This window comes from Rhinopithecus roxellana, chromosome 20, assembly GCF_007565055.1.
Source record: "Rhinopithecus roxellana isolate Shanxi Qingling chromosome 20, ASM756505v1, whole genome shotgun sequence".
In the NCBI taxonomy this organism is placed as follows: Eukaryota; Metazoa; Chordata; class Mammalia; order Primates; family Cercopithecidae; genus Rhinopithecus; species Rhinopithecus roxellana.
This window is the reverse complement of record NC_044568.1, coordinates 34,067,216-34,075,601: the sequence shown is the minus strand read 5'-3', so window position 1 is coordinate 34,075,601 and position 8,386 is coordinate 34,067,216.

The following is an 8,386-nucleotide window of genomic DNA, read 5'->3' as shown; positions in this document are numbered from 1 at the left end:
CTGTAAGACAGTAGTTACAATATTAGTGAAGACAGTGGGTTAAAACATTTGTTGTTCAAACATGGAGCAAATATCATTCATGAGTTAGGTGCTTTTAGTTGAACTACGGTCCCATTAGGGTTCATACATTAAAGCAAAAATTGAGGTGGAAAGCTACTCTGTGCCTTAGAGGATAAAGAGGCTTAATGTGGCAACCAAAAAAATTTTAGTACATAAGAGAATTTAAATGTTAACTATAACATACAAATCACATGCAAATATAGTTACCACTCATTTTAATTACCTATTCTCAATATACAGAAAAATGCCATAAATCTAGGAGGCCATTCGTTTCAAACAACCAGAATCCTCAGACCTCACATCAACAATCCACCAAGAGCTGGGGATAGTATCTCCTGACTAAATGTAGCCTTGCGGTCCAGTTGTTGTAAGTATTAGAGAGAAAAAGAGAGAGTCATCTCTGGAAAGTGTGAAGTCAGGGAATTCCCTACTAGGAAGCATTTCCATAAAGCACCCCAAAATGACTTGATGCAAACACCACATCTAGTGGTGTCACTGAAGTAAGCATCATATTACTTCAAATTGCTTTTACCTAGGTTTATTAAGGGATTTTGCTCTCATGGTGAGATCTAATTTGTAATGGATATAAACCAGGAAATGAGATTTGCACTAAAGCCAATGAAGTAGGAATGTACTTATTCTCTAAAGTAGCAAAGACAGTCTCACTGTCACAGAGCAGTTACAGGATATGCTGCTTTCCATACTAATGGTTAATACCACTTGAAAATGATTTACCCTTCAAAAATAAATTCAAGGTTATCCCCTGTAATGCCTCATACCTGGACTCAAACATGCTTTAATGAGAAGTAAAAGAAAGGGTGAAACCATGAATAACCCTGGGCCTTGTGTATATCATTACATTAGAAACACTGCTCTAAATATGAGTCTATGCTAAAACATTAATTGGAGAGGCTCAGGGAATTTATTATACAAATCTCTTCTCACAGAGAACTTTAAGTTCAAATTTAATAAAACAAAACAGAAGCATTCCATGTCAAAATCATGAGTATGCATCAGTTTTGCAATACTGAAATATTAAATTCATATAATTTCTTGGTAAAACTAGCTTAGCTACCTATTAAGTGTCTATAATAACCAAATCTTAATTATCCACTTACGGGTGATTTGTTTCCTTTTTTGAGACAGGGTCTCACTCTGTAATCCAGGCTGGAGTGCATTGGCATGACCATAGCTCACTGCAGCCTCGACCTCATGGGTTCAGCCTCTCAAACAACTGGGACCACAGGTGCACGTCACTCCACTTAGCTAATTTTTTATTTTTATGTTTTTGTAGAGACAGGTGTCTCATTATGTTGCTCAGGCTGCTCTCAAATTCCTGGACTCAAGCAATCCTCCCACCTCAGCCCAGCCTCCCAAAATGCTAGGATTAGAGGCATGAGTGACCACATCTGGACTGTCACCAATTTTTAATTGTCTGTCAACTAAACAGCCAATATAGACTGATAAAATATACTTAATTATTGTAAAATTGTGAAGAACTTTATCTTGACCAAGGAGAGGTCTGGCTTTTACCTGTGGATTCTGGAAGGTAATCTCTGAACTCCTGAAATGTCACACCTAATAAGAGCATCCTGGCCAGGAGCAGTGGCTCACACCTGTAATCCCAGCACTTTGGGAAGCCAAGGCAGGAGGATCGCTTGAAGTCAGGATTTTGAGACCAGCCTGGCTAGCATGGTGTAACCTGTCTCTACTAAAAGTATAAAAATTAGCCAGGCATGTTGACGGGCACCTGTAATAATCCCAGCTACTCGGGAGGCTGAGGTTTCAGTGAGCTGAGATCGTGCCACTGCACTCCAGCCTGGGCAACAGAGAAAGACTATCTCCCCCCGAAAAAAGAGAGGGGGTGTGGTGGGAGGGAGGTGTCCTTGTTCATCTGGGGGGCTTCAGGCCACAGCAGAGTCTTAACAATGTGGCTTATGGTGGCAGCTTTGAGTCCCATGGATCAGCTTGACCTCCAGTGGGGCTGGAGACTAAGGTTAGCCACATGAGCATGCAACCATGGAACTCCGGTAAAAACTCTGAACATAAAAAATGGAGGGAGTTTCCCTGGTTGGCAATAATCCATGAGTACTGTCACACATCAGTGCCACCGGGAAGGTATCATTTTTCACAACTCTACAGGGAGAGGACAATTAGAAGCTCCAACATTTGGAACTTTCCTGAACTCTGCCCTATGCACCTCTACCCTTGGCTGATTCTAATCTGAATCCCTAAACTGCAATAAACGCTAACCGTGGGTATGAGAGCTTCCAATGAGTTCTCGCAAGTCCTCCTGGCAAATCATCCAACCTAAGCGTGGTCTTGGCCAGGCACAGTGGCCAAGCCTGTAATCCCAGCACTTTGGGAGGCCCAGGCAGGCAGATCGCTTGAGCTCGAGTTTGAGATCAGACTGGCAATATGACAATACTGTCTCTAAAAAATATAGAAAAATTAGCCAGGCAAGGTAGTATGCGCCCGTAGATCCAGCTACTCAGGTGGCTGAGGTAGGAGGATTGCTTGAACCTGAGAGGGAGGAGTCCAGGGCTGCAGTGAGCCGTGATCATGCCACTGCACTCTCGCCTGGGTGATAGAGAGAGGCCCTGTCTCAAAAAAACAAAAACAAAACAAAAAAAACACAGTGGTCTTGGGAACCCCCAAACTTGCAACTAGTATTAGAAGCAAGGGTCATCTTACGGACTGGACTCCCTCTTACTCTGCACTCATATTTAAAACCATTAAATATACTGTAGCTCAAAAACAGACGCTTGTCTGTTTGTTTGTTTTGAAACAGGGTCTCACTCTGTTGCCCAGTCTACAGTGCAGAGGCGCAATCCAAGTTCAAGCAAACCTCCCACCTCAGCCTCCCAAGTAGCTGAGACCACAGGCTTACTCCACCATGCCCAGCTAACTTTTGTATTTTTTTTTTTTTTTTTGTCCCATTCTCTACAACATTCCCAAAATGTTGCCAAGCTGGTCTCGCACTCCTGGGCTCAAGTGATCCACTCACCTCAGCCTCCCAAAGTGTTGGGATTACAGGCATGAGCCACTGCACCCAGCCATAAATTTTGTTTTTTAATAACATTTCTAGCAAACATGATAAAGATTTGACTTCAGTGTTGCTTATTTCTCTTCCAAGGAACCTCTAATATTCTCTATTTTCAGACCTCCAATCAAATTAGCCAGAAGGAGCAAACAAAGCCAATAACTCCAGGAGGGCAACAGATCTGATTTTAATCTTTGTTTCACATGCACAATTGTCTTCAGAGAAACGCTGACAAAAGTATCCCCTCACCTCCATGCCCCAGTGCTCCTTTTCTCTGACTTCCAATGGCCTCTGATGCTCCCCATATTTCCCTTACCAGGTTTCTTTCCTTTCCAAAACACCTGTAAAACTTTCCACACCCTCTTCCTTTTCCCACCACTACTAGTGGATGACCTTACAGTTCAGCTTCATAAGAAACAGAAGCCATTTGACAGCACCCTCAGCAAGAGCTAACATTTTAGCTCCTAACAAGAGCTGGTGGCCAACTGATCCAAGCAGTTTACATATGTTCATCGTGTCATTTCATGATCGACACAATCTTATTAATAGATATAATTTTACAGATTAATAACTAAGGTTTCATAACTGGCCTAAAGTTGCAGCTTGTAAAAGGCAGAGCCAGAACTCAGACCCAGTACTGTCTAATGTTTGAGCTCTTCAACACTATCACTGCCTGCCATCTTCCTTCTAATATATCCACAAATTCACCTGCATCTGCACATACAGCCTTTCTTCCCATCATCTTCACATAATGTAACAAATAAACCTCCTATCCATATAAATCATCTGGATCTGTCTCTTCCCCCCATTTCCAAGGTATGCCTTGTCTCTCTTTTGTAGGTTGCAAAATCTTCCATTTTACTACTGCTAATCACATCATCAACATACGAGCACTCTCAAAGTCTTACTTTAAAAAACAAAAACAAAAACAGCGAGGAGCAGCAGCTCACGCATGTAATCCCAGCACTTTGGGAGGCGGAGGCAGGCAGATCATGCGGTCAGGAGATTGAGACCACCCTGGCCAACATGGTGAAACCCAGTCTCTACTAAAATAGAAAAAATAAAATTGCCAGGCGCGGTGGCTCAAGCCTGTAATCCCAGCACTTTGGGAGGCCGAGACAGGCGGATCACGAGGTCAGGAGATCAAGACCACCCTGGCTAACACGGTGAAACCCCGTCTCTACTAAAAAAATACAAAAAACTAGCCGGGCGAGGTGGCGGGCACCTGTAGTCCCAGCTACTCGGGAGGCTGAGGCAGGAGAATGGTGTAAACCCGGGAGGCAGGAGCTTGCAGTGAGCTGAGAGCCGGCCACTGTACTCCAGCCTGGGCGACAGAGCCAGACTCCATCTCAAAAAAAAAAAAAAAAAAGAAAAAAGAAAAAAGAAAATTACCTGGGCACGGTGGCACACACCTGTAGTCCCAGCTACTTGGGAGGCTGAGACAGGGGAATCGTTTGAACCCAGGAGGCAGAGCTTGCAGTGAGCCGAGATCGCGCCATTGCACTCCGGCCTGGTGACAGAGCCAGACTCCATCTCAAAAAAGTAAATAAAATATTTGGGTATATACCCAAAGGATTATAAATTACTCTACTACAAAGACACATGCACACGTATGTTTGTTGTGGCACTATTCACAATAGCAAAGACTTGGAATCAACCCAAATGTCCATCTGTGACGGACTGGATTAAGAAAATTGGCCGGGCGCGGTGGCTCAAGCCTGTAATCCCAGCACTTTGGGAGGCCGAGACGGGCGGATCACGAGGTCAGGAGATCGAGACCATCCTGGCTAATACGGTGAAACCCTGTCTCTACTTAAAAATACAAAAAACTAGCCGGGCGACGAGGCAGGCGCCTGTAGTCCCAGCTACTCGGGAGGCTGAGGCAGGAGAATGGCGTAAACCCGGGAGGCGGAGCTTGCAGTGAGCTGAGATCCGGCCACTGCACTCCAGCCTGGGCGACAGAGCGAGACTCCGTCTCAAAAAAAAAAAAAAAAAAAAAAAAAAAAAAAAAAAAAAAAGAAAATGTGGCACATATACACCATGGAATACTATGCAGCCATAAAAAAGGATAAGTTTCCGTCCTTTGTAGGGACATGGATGCAGCTGGAAACCATCATTCTCAGCAAACTATCACAAGAACAGAAAACAAACACCGCATGTTCTCACTCATAGGTGGGAACTGAACAATGAGATCACTTGGACTCGGGAAGGGGAAACATCACACACTGGGGCCTATCATGGGGAGGGGGGAGGAGGGAGGGATTGCACTGGGGAGTTATAACATGATATAAATGATGAATTGATGGATGCTGACGAGTTGATGGGTGCAGCACACCAACATGGCATAAGTATACATATCGTAACAAACCTGCAAGTTATGCACATGTACCCTAGAACTTAAAGTAGAATAAAAAAAAAAAAAAAGAAATACATTCTTAGAAAAATACAATTATAAAAAAAAAAAACTAAAAAGGTATTGTTTGCTTTTAATGCTTTTTAAGTTCTTAGTAAATATTCTCTTGTTAAAAATTTTTATCCCGGACATTCAGATAATTATGCTAATGTGATATCATTATAGAGGTTATAAGGAGTCTAAATATGTCACCATCCCTGAATAATTATTTTTCCAAAACCAGTAAGATAATAACATCCTCCTCAATATGTAAAGGCTATAAAATGTGTTCTAATAAATAAAAGTTTGCCCTCCATTAAAAAAAAAAAAAAAAAGAAAAGAAAGTGTTCCTACAAGAATAATAAATGCCACCAAGTGGCAAAAAAAAAATAAATAAATAAAATAAAATAAAATAAAAAATAAAAAATAAAATAAAATAAAATAAAAAATAAAATAAATAAAATAAAATAAACAAAAAATAAAAAAATAAGGCCAGGCACGGTGGCTCACACCTGTAATCCCAGCACTTTGGGAAGCCGAGGAAGGGGGATCACTAGGTCAGGAGTTTGAGACCAGCCTGGCCAACACAGTGAAACCCCGTCTCTACTAAAAATACAAAGAATTAGCCGGGTGTGGTGGCGAGTGCCTGTAATCCTAGCTAGTTGGGAGGCTGAGGCAAGAGAAGTGCTTGAACCCAGGAGGCGGAGGCTGCAGTGAGCTGAGATTGCGCCACTGCACTCCAACCCAGGTGACAGTGTGAGACTCTGACTCCAAAAAAAAAAAAACAAAAACAAAACAAAAAACCCTTTACCTGCCTTTCTCTCCCTCTACCAATCTAATAGTCTAGACTCTTCACAGACAAACCTGTTGAAAAATTTATCTTCCTTGCCTTCACTTACTTTCAACCCACTTTAATAAGGGTTCCACCCGCAACATACCACTGAAGCTATTTCCACCAAGGTAGGAACTGCCACTCAAGGCCTTCTTGGCTCTAAAATCCCATGAGACTTTTTCAGCTCACCTTACACTTTCTCAATACTATTCTAAAGTTTGAGTTTTTAGTTAACTTTAATCTTTAATTTCAGAGACTCTTTCTACTTTATCCCAATCCAAGTATTCTCCTCCTCCTTCACTTTTTTTTTTTTGAGACAGAGTCTGATTTTGTTGCCCAGGCTGCGGGACAGTGGTGTAATGTTGGCTCACTGCAACCACCGTCTCCAGGTTCAAGCAATTCTCCCATCTCAGCCTCCCAAGTAGCTAAGATTACAGGTGCCTGCCACCACGCCTAATTTTTGTATTTTTAGTAGAGACAGGGTTTCACCATGTTGGCCAGGCTGCGTCTCAAACTCCTGACCTCAAGGAATCCACCCACCGTGGCAGCAATTAGAGGTGTGAGCCACCGTGCCCGGCCCCTTCTTCACTTCTTCAACCAGCTTAGATTTCATCGTGTATCATTTCAATAACACTCTTGTCTATACCCTTAACTCTTAAGATTTTCATCACACCAATCTGGCAAAACCCCAGTCCTGGATAAACCCAATGATCCATCAATAAGCACTGCACTCCCAGGTCCTCTGGTGTTTATTTCCCATTCTATACATGCACTATCCAGACATTCCCATTCTCTCAATTCCAAAATATCCTATCACCTCCCCTCCCCATACACACATTCTACTTCACCAAGAAAAAAAAAAGATACCAGCTGAGCACGGTGGCTCACGCCTGTAATCCCTGCACTTTGGAAGGCCAAGGTGGGTGGATTACTTGAGGTCAGGAGTTGGGAGACCAGCCTGGCCAAAATGGTGAAACCTCATCTCTACTAAAAATACAAAAATTAGCTGGGTGTGGTGATGCGCACCTGTAATCCCAGCTATACCGGAGACTGAGGCAGGAGAATCACTTGAACCCAGGAGTGGTAGGCTGCAGTGAGCCAAGATTGCACCATTGCACTCTAGAGCTGGGCAATAATAAGAGCGAAACGCTGTCTTGGTGGGGGGTGGGGAAAGGAGGAGACATACCAAAAAATACCTGCACCCGATTCTAGACCTTACTTAGGATTCCATCTACTTCTACCTTACAGTAACTTTCAAATACTTTTCCCACTGAACTAAATCCACCCCCTTAAACATGTAACACTTTCTAATGTATCCCATTTAAAAATACAAAAACATATAGAAAGGAAAAACAAACAAAAGGAAAAACTCCATCAATCCTGCATGTCCCTCCATCAAACAATCTGCCTTTACTTGCTGCAGCCAAACTAAAGTTGTCTACACTCCCCTCTCCCATTTCTTCACGTCTTCTAGCTCCTTAACACACACTGGTCCAACTTCTGCCCCATCACTCTTGGCAAAATCCATTATGACCTCCAGGTTGCTAAATCTAAGATAAAGTTCAGGCTTCAATCTGCTCATCCTTTCAGCAGCTTTCACAGGGCTGCTGAGTAGGGTTGAGCAGTTTTGCCCTGCACACCGGTGCCCTACAGAGGAATGAGGTGGGCTGAATGAAACTCGTTTTTAAAACATTCTTGGCTGACATACTGGCTCACGCATGTAATCCCAGCACTTTGGGAGGCTGAGGCGGACGATCACTTGAGATCAGGAGTTCAAGATCAGCCTGGCCAATATGGCAAAACCCCGTCTCTATTTTTTTTTTTTTTTTTTTTTTTTTTTTTTGAGACGGAGTCTGGCTCTGTCGCCCGGGCTGGAGTGCAGTGGCCGGATCTCAGCTCACTGCAAGCTCCGCCTCCCGGGTTAAGCCATTCTCCTGCCTCAGCCTCCCGAGTAGCTGGGACTACAGGCGCCCGCCACCTCACCCGGCTAGTTTTTTGTATTTTTTAGTAGAGACGGGGTTTCACCATGTTAGCCAGGATGGTCTCGATCTTCTGACTC